Genomic DNA, 14,375 nt, shown 5'->3' with positions numbered 1-14,375 from the left:
GCGCCCCCTGGGTTGTAAAGGCTGATAAAAATCAAATGGCCTCAAACGGGAGTAGGGTTGAATTGATGAATTGTAGCAAGGTGAGTTCATAAGCATTAAATAAATAAGAATAATATAGTTACAGTTGAGGTCAGTTTATAACTCTTGGGACAGAGCGTCACACTTTACCTGAAACAAGCCTGGAATTGTTAGCTAGCTAACATCAGCGTTCTGTTTGCTAACAAAAGCTTTGGACAACTTCCAGCTGTATCGAGTTTATTTTTTATTTATTTATTTTCAATAAAATCGTCGGACGTAACATAGTGTGGATCCTTCCTCATGAAAGACACAAAAGTGGACGGGACATCAGTAAAGTGAGTAAAAGTATCTCTTCTCAGTTTGTGGTCACCTGGTCACACCTGTGGCTGAGTGTGAATTTAACTACGTCTGTTTATTTGTTATTGTTCGTATCACACGTCTTCATTGGGTTTTAGTAATATGCTGACGGTAATTTGTGATTTAAGCCAGAACACAGTGTATTAAAAAAAAGCTTTAAGAAAGCAGAAACAAACAAACAAACAAACAAACCCAAAATATAATGACAACACAAAACAGCTCAAGTTGGTAAAAAAAAAAAAAAGAAATACTAGGAAGTAGTGAAATAAAATAAATAAAAATTAAATAAAAAAAATTAAATAAAATACAACTAAAAGTCAGGGGAGTGGTTGAATGTGTTATAATAAGGGGCTCAACAAGGTTACAATCTAGAGTGAAAATAAATAAAAATGGAAATAAAATTATATCAAAACTTAATATCTTCAATAAAAAAATGTTCGATTTTCTTGCTGCTTCATATTCTGTCCTTCATTAACAAAAAAACAAACAAAAAATACTGTGTTCAGTTTCACCAACACACTGTCGTGTTCATTCATGACAGTTTCGGTTCAGGTTTTTCATATAGTTTTCTGGGCTCCATGTCCAGTGGTTCTGTGCCCCATCAGAAACAACATGCCCCTCAGTTTGAGAACCACTGATATGACAGAAAAGTGTTGAGAAAGAGCAGGGTCGTTCCTGTGTTTGTCAAATACACCTGAAAGGTAAACTAAAAATGTTATTTAGTGTGATGGCCAGCATCATACCGAAAAGATAAAATCTATAAAATTAGTTTGTTCTGTTTGCTGTTTGTTATTGAATTTGCTGATAGAGCAGTATATACATATATGAGAAATATTCACCACAATGTAGAGCAGACGACAAAGAAACTAAATGTAGGGCAAAGATGATGTGTGTTAGATAATTTGAGGAACGATATCGGTGCTAAGAGGTCGTGTAAATCCTAATAGGAAACACTGTTGGTGTCACCATTATCAGGTCATTGTTTTGGAAATCAGGTCACTGTTCATACAGATTTTATTTAAAGTCAAACGTATCCGTCCAGCGTGGTGCAAATGAAAATTCTCCTTCCTATTGATGCTCCTGAAAACTACTGAAAAAGCTAGTTTGTAATCACTGTTGAGTATTCCTCTGCTGAGCTCTTTCAGTATCAGAAGGTTCAGAGCTCTCCTCCCTTTCGTGGATTACATGTGTACATGTTTGTGAACAGGCAGCAAAGAAATGGAGATGAATGTTTTCCTCTCTCCCCGGTCTCCTCTTGAAAGCTGATAGTCGCACTTTCAACACTCATGAAGCGCTCCTGTGTTTGAAAGGAGCAACGTAAAGCTCTCACCAGAGCTCTGAGGCATAATCATGACACAATTAAGATAATTTCCCAACCACTGCTGGTGGCAAGAAAAGCAATTTTTACGCCTTGTAATCGAGTCTGGCTGTCAGATTAAGATAGCAGGTGATTTGAGGGAAATTGTCTTGGCTAACTCTTTGGAGTGGGATCCAGGTGGCCTCAGGTATCTCTTTGCCCATTGAGGTTGCCTGGAAGGTAATGCAGGTTTGATTTTGAAAATGAAAGAAACATTTGAGTGGTGGATTTGTGTCTCTGGGCATTTGTCATCTTATTACCTGCCTCTGCTGCCATCTACTCCTGCATCTTGCCACATGAAAGAGCCAAGTGGCCCGTTATCTCTCTCACACTTTCTTTCTCTGTTTCCCCTTTTCTGTCTCCGACTTGCCATCCAATGACAAACTCCAAATTTGACCCATACTGTATGAGATTACCACATGTGGGGGTTGGAAATCTTGGCCAATGTTAGCTTGTTGTGGTTGATTTTTCAGCCATTTTGGTTTTTAGGAATGTCAGAATGGGAAAAAAAATGCTGTCCTACTTGGTCAAATGGATCTGGTTTTGGATCATGGCAAGTTAACTACTTCAAACAATACAATTTAAATATCTGTAACAATTATTTGATTAATTCAGCCAACTGACAAACTAATCAGGAACTATTAAAAGCAAAAAACCAAAAATGACAACAATAATCCAAAGAAATATAACGTAATGATTTTCAAATAATCATTAAGTTATAAATGGTCTTCGTATTTCGTGTCTTAAAATGTACTTTTCCCCCTTGTTTCCGTCATTGCCTGGCAGTTTGTAACATGCTGCTACATCCAAAAGGTAATGCACCTCGAAGCTGTTTGCCAGCCAGCAAAAATAGACGAACAGCTGCTCGCAACCAGGTGGCAAGATTAGATATTGCCTCTGTACATGCAAAGCCAAAGATGGCTACTGTGGAGCTTCTTCACAAATATAAATGAGAATGAAGTCCAGTCCAAACCAGGTGAAGCTACCATGTTACAAGTTTACACCAACTATGTACACTATCATTTGAGAGCAGTTTGGGGTTGTTGTTCTTTAAGGATCTGAGCGAATATCGAGTAATATTTCTGCTTGAAGTATTTAGCAGTATTTAGCGACTTTTTTCAAAGAAGCACCTCGTGAAAATCTGGCAACTTTTCAGAAAATCCTAATGCATTTTTCAATGTAAGAGTTGCTTGCTTTATTTTTTTTGTTTCTTTGCAGCTGGCACCATTCAGTGAGTAACAACGGTTTACACAGCTTGATATCCTTAATGAATGTGAATTAGCTGAAGATTTTAAAATGAACTGTCTGATCATTAATGATTTTACATGTAATTATATTCACATATGTACATGTTCACATAGTCATGTCTATGAAATTTGTATCTTAGCAAAGCAGCATGTACTTAGCTAACAATGTAGTGTTTAACTTCACTGTTTTATGCTTGTTCTGTCATCTAATAACAGAAAAAGCAACTACATAAGTTAGACATGCATCTCATTTCTATATATGGAGAATATAGTAGTGACATTGGTACAGTATTCCTGCAGCAGGCAAGTGGGCCATGATATTAGCCTCCAGAAAAGAAGGACATTGTTGGGAAATTCCTAAAGAACCCAGTGACTGGATCATGAAAATGTATGTTAAGGTCTTCATTTTGTAAATTTGGGTGAATTTGCCATAATAATAAAAGACTGCAAAAAACCTTTTTAAAAAAATCCCCAAAGTTCTAGTAAATTTCTTTTTATTATAATTTCAAATAGAAGTATGAACTGCATAGCACATGTGATGGAGAATGAAGCTGCAGTTGAAGCCACAGTTTAAATCCTTATATCCACTAGATGGCATCGATAGACTTGAGTTTGATCTCTCAGCCAGCAGCAGCCTCTATACTACTGTCCAGCTCACCCCATACATGTTCACATATTAAATTCATTGTAAACAGATGTGGATAGCCCCTCACTGTTCACTGAAATATACTGTTTACTGCTGTTTTTCAGGTATTGAGAGGAAATGCTTGTTACATTTTTGAAGTCTTTCACCCGCTGTGACATTATAAGTAACATTTCTTCCTTTTCTCTTATTTTGTTAAATTTGATTTCTTGCTTTCCTGGTAGTTTTAACAGAAAAAATAAAATGACAAGTTTTCTCTCCACCAGTGGAAAGAAAACCATTCAGACCCTGAGTGTACATTTTACCTGTTTTGGGATACCGGCTGAATTTAGTCATTTTCATCTAGTTTATAATGAGTTTGATGGTTTACATCATGTGTGTTAGATGCATCTAGTTGAACATTATGGTGTTCATCTTAAGCTATTCTACATGATTGAAATAGTAAATAGTTATAAAAGAAAAGTAGAAATTGCCATAGTGTCTCCTGGCTTGCCTCCCTAATTTTCATATTTTAGTTGCTAAAAAAAATTCTCCATCTGTCTGTGTGTCTAGGTCAATTTGGATTTTAGGGCCCTGGCAGTAAATGGCACTGGCAGACTGTGGAATCCCCTTGTGTTCAAGACTGGCAGGGCTCAATCAAATGATGAGAGGCGACACATTCATATGCTGGTGAATACAACGTTCCCTGACACACGCTCTCGGAAAAGGCTTGGCCACATGAAATATTGCTGAACTTGAACACTTCCATAAAAAACCCTACTTCAATTTGCCTTCTGATTTGCCTTGCATTGGGTTTGACTCGGTCAAGTTAATAATAAAAAAAAAAATCAACAACCACATTTCGGCGAATTCTTGAATCCGTTGACAGGATAGGAGTACCGTATCCCAAGATTTTAGCGTGAGAATGGGCAGGCCACATAACTCAAATATTTATTTGACTGTGTCAGCACTTCTGGAGTAAAAAGGAGCAAAGAAAAGCAGGCTGTGATGGTGGGGAATCTGTTATACTGACCAGTAGGGGTCACATTTGGCCAGGAAATTTTTTTTCCAGCCATTTCCATGCCCTTTGTGCAATTAAAATGTAAACAAAAGAATCTGCAAAATCAAAATCCTTTCTATATTTTTTAATTTAAAAAACAAAAATTGCAGTTTTATTTCTAATGTCCTGTTTTTTACCCATTAGCTGATAGCTTTGTTTGTTTGTTTTCCCACCATGCACTAGACAACAATCTTCCCTACCACATTTTTAAGACATACAAAAACAATCAGTTTGAATAATATCCTGCTTAACATGGATAGCCAATACAAAAGTTTGATAAGATACTCCCATATTTTCGCAGCAGTCACACAGGAACATTCTTGCTCCTGCTCACATGCTTCAAACAAACTTTGACATTACATATTGGACCACATTTGGCTGCCAGACTACTTGTGATTTCACAAAATCAGACTTGCAGGTGCACATCTTAAATTCGGATTCAAAGCAAGTGAAATTATACTTTTCTCCCCTTCAGCGTTTGAGAACAGCCCGCATGCGTTTGCACGTCATTCTGAAGGGTGAAGCTCAAACATTCAAAAATAACACATCATAAGCACTTCGAGTCGAGAGGGGGGGGGGTCTTTAATATCCTCATGAGCTGGCAAAGGTGTGTTTGCATCAGTAGCGTTTGTATGATGACGGCGATGTTTTAACGTGAAATTGGACATTTCATATTTATAATTTCATAGTGGATATAATGGGGGTTTTTTGGCTGTGAAAATCATGAAGTGAAATAATATCTACTTAAAAATGAATTTGCTAAATTGCCTCTGCAAATGTCATTGCTAACATTGTAGAGGCTCTATAATAATGCATGGTTCTGTTGATCACTGTGCACAAGAGGAAAATAAAGGATCATTTATGAAACTAACAAGCAACAAGAGAATAGAGCTTTTATGGTCCTTGGTGTATCAGCTGAGATAGTGCATGGTTGACCAACCAGAGCAACTTTGAGTACTTTAAGAGCTGCTGAAAGAGGCAGAAAAAGTGGAAAGGAGAGTGAAAGAAACTGACATGAATAAAAAGCACATATAAGTAAATCTCTGACTGGCAGAATAATATGATAGTTTTCAGTTAGCATTAATTCCACTGAATTGGCTAGAAACAAAACCTTGCTACTTATTAGCTGAATAACTGCTTAAAACTGAAAGCCAGGTTTCCATACAGACATGCCAAGAGGGAGGTTGTCATTTGATGTTTATTGCTACTTTAATTTATAGGATTCAAAGCGAGCCTTTAGCACTATAGTGTGATACTTGAAAAAAAACAAAAAAACACTGCAAACTGCAAAATGATAAGACCGCAGGAAATGTTTGACGCTTTTTCTTCCCAGCATTGCAGTCTGTGTTTAGCAAGTTATTTTCTAGGTAATCTGATTTGGCTGCTGTGCCGAAACACAACTGGGTGTTGTTTTTAAATTGTTTTACCACTTAAACAAAGCACGGGGAGAGAAAAAGAGAAAACTTCAGGTGAGTTTCTACATAAAAGGTGTTAGATAGCACGCATAGCCTCATGTTCCTGCACGCTCCAGCCCGCAGCTGCTGCCATCTCTCATTGCTCAGCCTTGTTTTTAAGACAAACCTTACCACAACACCCTGATGTACAGACAAGATGGCACAGAGCATTACTGTTTGCTGTTGCATCTCGAAGTCATAATTTAAAAGTTGTTTTTGTTCACTGACATTAAAGGTAACTGTTTGAATGGCAATTAACTTGACTTTTGTGTGAAACAGTTGATTCATTTTGCACTGGGTCATAAACCTGTTAGATACATAAATAATAGTTATATTTAAAGGGGCATACCAATGTTTTTTAAGCTTTAGCTCTTATCATGACTCATGAATACTTAAATGCAGTTTGTTCCGTTAATTTCTGTAGTGTTTAAAAGTCTGTTTCTCTGAGTTGTGTGAGCTATCACAGAAACATCAGGTCTGAAAAGCTGTTATGTTAAGTAACAATTATTTATTTTGTTGCATTCAGTAATTATTTTAGATTACCTTGGCGAAAGAAAGTAAAAGCAAGTGTTTTCTAGTATTATTTTTTGTTGTACATAAAGAAAATGCAGCAAATTTGAGTTACTTTATCTTAACGGTGCCCTGTGGATGTGCAGTTTGTTTTGTTGTTGGGTAAATATTTTGTTTGTTGTTCTTACATGCAAATATGCAAACACGTGGGTGCCGTGACACACATTCCTGCTGTCTCGTTAACACTATTAAAGTGACTGACAGGTGGCAGTAAATTAGATAAGAGAAACACCCTGACAAATGCAGGGACAGTTTTCTTTAAAAAATATGTTTTGTTGTCATGATTTAAACCTGAACGCGTGGGTTTGTAAGAGACCCATACAGGATACCTTTGGTCTGATGGGATTAATGCGGTATCAGAACTCCTCAGCATCTCTTTCCCTGTCCTGCAGAAGGTTCATGCTAGCTGGTGATGAAAAATGACTGCAGGAAAGGGGATCTGGTGAGGCCCTTTTGCACAATGACAATGTCTGAACTACAGCCTCCTCGACTTGCCGTGCCTCAGCGACAGCCCTTTAGTATTTCCTGTCAAACAGAGCATTGTTGCTTTTAGTTCACCTTAAGTGTCTAGACAGTGGTTTTCCTGCTCCGTTGGTTCTCTTGGATTGAGGCCAAATCTTCACTCTTGGAGGCGATAAGAGTCTTATCTTGCTGTTAGAGGGTCTAGAGACTGGAGCAGAGCTCAAGTGAGTGTCACTCAGGTGGGAGTGTGGGCACCATTTAAGAGCAGCAGGGGATAGTCAGCCAACTTCCAGTATTGACAATGAAATGTGCAAACATCAGACCTGCATAGTCACATGACTTTTGCCAAGTTTGACGTCTCCAAGCGCTACAGAAAGAACGCGTGCTATCCCCGTTTTAATTGATATTTTCATTACCATTTGTTCATCAGTTTGCGTATTTACACGAGTAGGCAAAAGCAAAGTGTCCGATGTGACCGAAACTCGCTAGAGGGGATCACTGACAAAAGAGATCCCATAAAATTTTAGATCTGGATTGCGCGCTTTCTCTGCTCTCCAATTGTCCTTCTAGTTTTTGAATTTCTCTGTATTAGTAACGCATTGTACAACGTACGGGGGCATGTAAAGGTGCCCAGAAATATGCAGAAACTAACGAAAGGGCTGAACAATGGAAAACAACAGTTTCCAGAAACAGCCTTTCACTTTCCAGCACGACTGTGATAAATTATGAGATTGAGGTCATCCGTTGACGTACAATAAACAGCCTACGTTCTTGCTGACAAAGGCCAAGAGGGTAATACAACGAGTATTCAGACGCTTCCCTTTATGCTTGTCTTTGCTGAAGACGGTTTGTTGTGAAAAGTCCAAGGTCCCTCAAGTAAAAATCAGTCTGTGGATTGTATGCTGGTCCTTGTTTGAAGTCCTTTGTGGCGAAATTCCCCAGCCAGGTAACACAAGAATGCTGCTTTTATTCTCAGCATAGTTGATCCACAATATTGGCAAATGGTTCTTAATTCCTCTCCATGCAAGGTAACTCTTCAGCTTGAAGTAATTCAGACTCTTTTCTTTTCACTGTGAAAGGTGGGCTTGTGTTGTGAAATGAAAAGGATTCAATAGATGTGGATGATTTATTCAAGGAAAAAGCACTAAGACTTTGGAATGAGAAGCATGACTGTATTCTTTTGTGAAGGACACGTTATTTTGTACACACAAGGCAAAATCTATGGCTGCTCAATTCATTCTGTGCCGCACAAAAGAAACTGAATTAATAAAAGGATGTGAGGGGAGGGGGAAAAGTTTGTCTGAATTCATAGACGGTCCCCCCCACCCCGCACCCGACGTGTTCAACCGATTGATACCGTGATGCACATTTCAAAGCTGATAGCCTTGTAGACCATTTTGGGCCATTTGAGATAAAGGCAGATAAAAGCTGTAACCCTGCACGCGCATTTTGATTCATACTTTTAATGATTTATTTTTTTAATAGAGCTCATTCTTTAAAAAGTTGTTTCCAGAATCCATCCTAAAAATACATGGAATAATGGGGCATATTCAGCTCCATTTCCCACCATTTTTCATGTGAAAATGACATCAGATAATTGAAAGTTGCCTAAAATTCAGACTTTATATTCTTAAATTGTGTTATTTTTTATTTTATTTTTGCCATATGTGTTGTATAATCACTGTTTTGATGCTTCAGTGGCGCTGACATTTGATGGCGCAGGCTGTCAGGCCTTGTCTTGGATTAAGGGCAGCATCAGGCAGACATATGTCCTTTCTGCTTTTGTAATGGTTGGTTTTTTTATCTGGGTGAAATATAATTTTTATCTCACTTCATTCAGTATGACAGTTCCTCAAAATCGCTCCACACCAAGGGATATTCATTACTTTTTGTAGACCTGCCTGGGTAGCCCGTCAACTTTTCATCTCCCTTCATCTCTCATCTATTTCACTCTCTCAGAAAGCCTGTTTTTTTTTATTTTTATTTTCGTGGCAATTTTCCTGCTTTACTTTGCTATGACCTTCCTGCTTAAATTGCTTGGCTTGTGTTATTCACAGTTTGAGATTTACAGAGAATAATATTGCACCATAGGATTTCCCACACTCTTAGGTGCCCAATAACTTGTGACAGAATTTCTGTGACCTGGTTGTCTGTATTTTCTCAGCTTAGGTGGAGGTGATGGGAGGCTGTAGTTCTCATCTAGCTTCGCTGAACAAAATGCTCAACCTGTCATGTGGAGCTGAAACTGCGCCCCAAGTTCAAAGGAGCCGATTCATTCAAGAACACTCGATGAAAAACGGAACTAATAAAGCATATATTTCAGCTTTTTAAATAATTTAATCAGCAGCAGCAAGGCCTGAATGAGCAGGTCCCTGTATAGGTTTGCGTTAGCTGCACATATTGCAGTGCGGCTCTGGACTCAGAGGTCAGCAGGAGTAGCCTGTAGCAGCTGCACTTGCAAATATGGAATATAATAACAGCCATAATGGGTGATGTAAAAGCCTCTTTAGACTTTTTTTCCCTCTTTTACTTCATTTGAGACAGTGAGCGCTTATCTCTTGTCTTGTCACTACAACACAAGATGTATGAAAGGAGATGTGAACAAGTAGACCTGATTCAAGTTTCTTTCCCTCTATCTTGCAAAGAGGCTTTCACATTGTCAGTCTCTTATTTGTGGCACATAATGGTGTCTGGAACTCTCTGTGGTCCATTGTCAACTACAGGACTGGTTGTCCATTTGGAACATCTAAAATACTGGGAGGGCTTTAATCTTTCTTCATTATTTTCCAATTTTGGATAAATGTGCTCATAATGCCCCCCTCCTCTTATAAATGAAACTCTTTGACTCTCTCTCCACATCCCTCATTTTTTCCTCGCCACACTTTTCACCTGCTTTCATCTTTTACGCAGGAAGAATAAGTAGTCCAAGTGTACGCTCCAAATGTGGAGATAGAAGGATAATTGAGTCGATAAACATTAGGGTCAGGGTGAGATCATTGTTGGGGCTTGTTCAGGAGGTGCTTAGTCCAATATCAATACGCATATTACCATATTTTGGTTATTTGCCATATTTGCCAGCAGGAATTGACCCATGAAGGGCTACTTCGCAAAACTGTGATTGTGTGGATAGTTAACAGGACACTTAGGGTCACATTGTGACTGCCTGCCTGCTATAGCATTTTCTGTACAGAGCAGCATCTTATAATGCAACATGCAACCAGTCTGCAATTTATTTTGATATCTGAGATGAAAAATTGAAGAAGTATGACCTCTCTAATTCTGCTGCAGACTACATTTGTGATGTGAAAATTTATATAATTTGCGACATGCTCGGTAGAAATAGGTCACATGAAATATCAATGTGCCTTGATCTGACCCCAGAGAATGTTGCGAGTGTGACAGATGTGATTGGTTACGAGTATGCACATCAGCCTGAACGCTTGGAGCTCTCGCTGCTGGTCACCAGCACTTAGAAGAGCAGATATGAAGCACAGAGTGACACTGCTAGCATAGGGATTGAACCATGGTTTCATAAAATTACAGGTTACAGATGTAAACAAGGAAACTTTTGTATAGCCCTAAGTAATGAAGATGCATCAGTACATGTGTGCAATTATGAATTATCTGAACCCGAATAGGGGGAATCCCCCTCCCACCAAAAAACCACCAATAACAACAGCTGTAAGCTGTTCCACTGCCTGGAGGTATGTATTTGGAAATAGGCTAAAAAAAATCCCAACAGATGCTCATTTGATGCCCATGTCAGCCATGTTGATTCAATAACTGTGTAGTGGAATGGTTATCATGCTGAGTTTCACTGGGACATGCACAAATGTGACATTACCATATCATGTATATAAATGAAACCTTATTTCTTTCGCCAAATGTGCTTTCAGTTAAGTGAAAATATCTGTTAGAAAATTGGAGCTACTTTTTAAAATGACAACAAATTAGAAGTTAAAGGGACAAGCAAGGGCAAGTTTTTTTTTTTTTTAACTGACACCACTGAATTTTAATATATCACATATCTTAGTCTGGAGGGTTTAAAGCGATACTTGGAGGAAAACCTAATGCCTTCTTTTCATTAACTGTAATAATGTGGCAATTGTGTGGCAGTCGCCTAGTTTGAAGTCTCAGCATTAGCATTTTGACCATAATGTTTTTTGAATCTACTAAACTACGCTAAACAGCAGACTAAGAAAATAATTGAACTTCAGCAAAACTGAAGCATAAACTTTGTTTATAATTCACAGCAAGTCATATTATTTATTAGGAAATGTTTCAAAACAAAGAAAAATTCCGAACACTGTGAAGGCGTCCAGGTCAGTGAAATGAAGTAGTTAAGTTGAGGCCTAGCAGACACTGACCAGTTACAGCTGATGTCAGCAAACCAGTCTGTCAAAGTGGCCACACTGACAACTTCGGGCCATACCAGTATCCACATTGATGTTAAAAAATAATTTAAGGGGACAAAACTTTTTCTTGTTCCAGGTATATAAAAGTGCTTTTTCATGTCAGTCAAGCTTAGCATTTTAACAACACTCCAAGAAGAACAAACTACTAACCACAACACTTAAACTACACTGTACTAAACTGTAACTGTAATCTGACTGAACCAATGCTCTGTAGTTTTTATGATATTATCGTGTTACAGCAGGTTTTAAACAACATCGTACTCCTCTGGTCTCTAAAAAATCTGAACACAGGTCTGAGGAAAAAACATCAAACACCCTTCGCTAAACCAGCGGTCCCCAACCCCCGGGCCTCGGACCGGTACCGGTCCGTGAGTCGTTTGGTACCGGGCCGCGAGAGTTGAGGCTCAGGTGTGAAATGTATGGTTTTCAGTGTTTTTATTGGTTTTCAGCGTTATTTTGTTATCGTTTTTACCGTTAACTCGGTTTTCCTGGGTCTTTTCACGTGTGTTATGAATAAATCTTCTTTTTTTCGGTACCGGTACTAGTTTTATTTTGTTGTATTTATCCGCGACACCTTAAAGGCCGGTCCGTGAAAATATTGTCGGGCGCAAAAAAGGTTGGGGACCGCTGCGCTAAACCATAGTTCGCACACATTTCATGTTTTCTATAATAAGTATAATGCTTTAAGGAACATATCTCTGATTTTCCTTTAGTCATTAAATGTGTGGTCTTTAAGCTGCATCCAAGGTCGGTTCCCCGGGCAGTAGACTTAAAGTAGGAAAAACTAAGCTTCTTAATGTTTTATACTCATAAAAAACAAAGAAAACAGGAGTTGTTTTCCTATATTCTAAAATGTCATTATTTGTTCCAGAAACTTGTTAAAGATCCAGTCAAATGACAGCTAAATGACATATTTTAGTCTTACCTGCAGTTTTACTTTAAAGACCTTGATCACTCAGAAACCAGTTTCATATCATGAGCACAGTAAGTGAGTCAGTAGCCATTTGTCAACTGACTTCATTAAAATCATACAATAGCGTCTGCCGCTGTTCACTGTTGCTCACAATCCTGCTGCTGTTGTTTGATTTTCTTTGTGTTTCCATTTTCACCACCTTCTTCAGTTTAGCCTTCACCTGCTTGGGTTTTAGTGGCACATCAAACACCTTGTTGCTCATTGAAGTTTGAAATTTTGCCAACAAGCTGAGGGTGGCTTTAACCACAGTTTTATTGCAGACTATGAGGAAAAAGGACAAAAAAGGACAGTGTTTTTAGCCTTTGTCCTTCAGTGATGTAAATGTTATAATTTTTTATCACTTCACTGGGTAATACTGTAAGTGTGAAAATTAAGGTGTGACATTAATTTTCTTGGTGTGTTCTTGTCTTTATTGCCTTTAAAGAGCTTGATCACAGGGGGGCATGTGATTGTTGGAGTTTTCTTTGTTTTCTATGTATTATTATAGTCTTTACTTTGGGGTGGCAGTAGCCCAGGTGGTAGAGCAGGCCACCTACCAATTGGAAGGTAGGTTGGTCTGAATGCCAAATGTCCTTGAGTGAGATGCTAACTTGTCGCTATATAAATAAAATTGGATTTAATTAACCATACTTTGACAGGAACTTATGTAAAAGGCTGCAAATAATAGAGAGCTTGTACCTTTGGTCCATTTTATATACAATGACCAGCCACCTCATTAGGTACTGCTTGTTAGCATTGGGTTGGACCTCCCTTTAGCTTCAGAACTACCTTAATTTCTCATGACACAGATTCAATAAGGTGCTGGAAACATTCCTTTTGGTTTATATTGGCATGTTGATAGCATTACATGGTTGCTGCAGGTTTGTCAGCTGCGCATCCGTATTGCAAATGTCCTGTTTCACCATATCCCAAGAGTGGTTTATTGGAATGAGATCTGGTGTCTGCTGAGGCCACATGAATGGCCACTTAAACCATTTTGAGATGATTTGAGCTTTGTGACACAGCACGTTATCTTGCTGCCAGAAGATGGGTACACCGTGGTCATAAAGGACGTGGTCAGCAACATAACTCTGGTAAACTGTGGTATTTCAAGAAGGTTCAGTTGAAGGAGTTGACACAAGGCACGGGGAATCCATACTTTCATGTTTGTGTCAAATTCTGACCCTAACAGACTCATCATATCAGCATTTTTCTAGTCTTCTATTATCCTATTATCCTTTTTTTGGGAATCGTGGCCTCAGTTTCCCATTCTTAGCTGACAGGAGGGGCACCCAGTGTGTGAATATTAATGTGGTGTGGTCTTCTGCCTCTGTAGATTCAAATATGTTTTGTGTTAAAGATGCTCTGGCTATTCTCTTCTGACCTTAAGTAGGCATTTTTGGATATTTCAGTTAAGTTGCTGCCCTGTGATTGGCTTGAAATGAATTTCTATTTTCTTTTAAAAAATCCTCCAGTGTTGAAGATTTTTTTCAATTTAACCATTAAATTTATTAAGAGCTTTTGTAAATGTTTAGAGCACAGTTATTACTGGGACCATAAACATTGCTAATGAAAAAAACTAGTTAACCAGCAGAGAAAAACTAGTTAAAATAGGCCCTACCTTCACCTGGTTCAGTAGTTAAAAAGTGACTTTCACACAAAAAGCATAAATGCAGGACTTGTTTACATTTAATTTATGTATGGTGTTTCTTTATGTCTCTGAGATCACTGCCATACTAAAAAACTAATTTATTGCTACCACTTTTGTTCACTTCAGACGTTATAACTGTAAGACAGGGGTTAGACGTAGCAAAGTACATCTCTAATCCCCGTCTTTCTCCTTGAGGAGTCCTTAATTCCA

This window comes from Perissodus microlepis, chromosome 23 (genome assembly GCF_051167445.1).
Source record: "Perissodus microlepis isolate ML-2025 ecotype Zambia chromosome 23, ASM5116744v1, whole genome shotgun sequence".
NCBI lineage: Eukaryota > Metazoa > Chordata > Actinopteri > Cichliformes > Cichlidae > Perissodus > Perissodus microlepis.
The sequence above is the reverse complement of the archived record's forward strand: the minus strand, read 5'-3'. Positions refer to the sequence as shown.